Genomic DNA, 1,058 nt, shown 5'->3' on the forward strand with positions numbered 1-1,058 from the left:
GCAGTGTGTTCTCCCCTAAATTAAGGTTGTGATCTTTGTGCAATTTGGGTTGATCTGCTTCTAATATCGTGCAATCTTATTTTTATGCTATGTGCACACTTTGTTTTTTAGAGGAAATTCTATACAGACTGCAGACTCATGTTCACTTTGTTGTGATCTTTATTTCATCAAGTGGCTCTCCTCTGAGGTAACCATTTATTTTATATCTTTATGCATCTTTTCTGTGATTTATGTTAGTGTCTGAGAAAATGAATGATATGTGTTCCATGTTATATGACATATTTTTATCTGTTTAGTTTGTGAGACTTGCAACGCATTTTAAGTGTCGCGGAGCTACTAAGTGAGATGCTGAGAGAAGTCAATCCAAATGATCATGAGGTATAGAGATTTATTATGTTCATTAGGTTTAGAGTCTCACTAAATGGTACTCTATTCTACTGCCCATTAGGTTCAGAGTCTGTCTAAAGCGCCGCCTTGCTTTTTTGCTTTACGTAACAAGTAATTCGTGTTGGAGGGAGTACTAGTTAAGCATATAACTAATATATTTAGTGCGGTACTGTTGTATGCTCAAGAGCACTTGTTTGCATCCAACCTAATCTTGAGGATTTGATGATCCGTGATGATTTAATATTGCTTTGTGTTGGTCAGTACACATGCAAATTTTTAAATCACAGACATTTCTTGTCATTTTAGGCTGTGAATGATGAAATTATTGCAGAACTTGTGAACCAATGCCGGTCATACCAGAAAAAGATCATGATCTTGCTAAGTTTAGTGAGGTACGTGCGTGCATGAACATTGTCTCCTACATTCTTGCATCTTATTACCTTCTATTAAGGGATAAATGTGTGGCAGCGGTCATATCATCTTCTGCTATTAAGGGCCTCTTTGGTTTAAAGGATTTCTAAATTATAGGAATAGCAGGAATATTACCTTCTATTAAGGGATAAATTTATGAGACAAGAAGCATGGTCCATTGATTAGCTTGGAAGAATACTAATAGTTCAATGCATTACTAACTAGCATAAGGCATGGGTCCAGAGAACATAAATGAGATT

The 1,058-nt window shown here is 35.9% G+C and overlaps 1 long non-coding RNA gene across 1 annotated transcript; it reads left to right on the top strand.

Annotated features, from left to right (window-relative positions):
* The first annotated feature begins 299 nt into the window (after positions 1-299).
* LOC123429470 lies at positions 300-746 on the top strand. Its single transcript, XR_006622682.1, has 2 exons — positions 300-378; positions 694-746. It is a non-coding gene; the product is annotated as an uncharacterized LOC123429470 (long non-coding RNA).
* The last annotated feature ends 312 nt before the right edge of the window (positions 747-1,058 follow it).

Source organism: Hordeum vulgare, chromosome 2H (genome assembly GCF_904849725.1).
Source record: "Hordeum vulgare subsp. vulgare chromosome 2H, MorexV3_pseudomolecules_assembly, whole genome shotgun sequence".
Taxonomy (NCBI): domain Eukaryota; kingdom Viridiplantae; phylum Streptophyta; class Magnoliopsida; order Poales; family Poaceae; genus Hordeum; species Hordeum vulgare.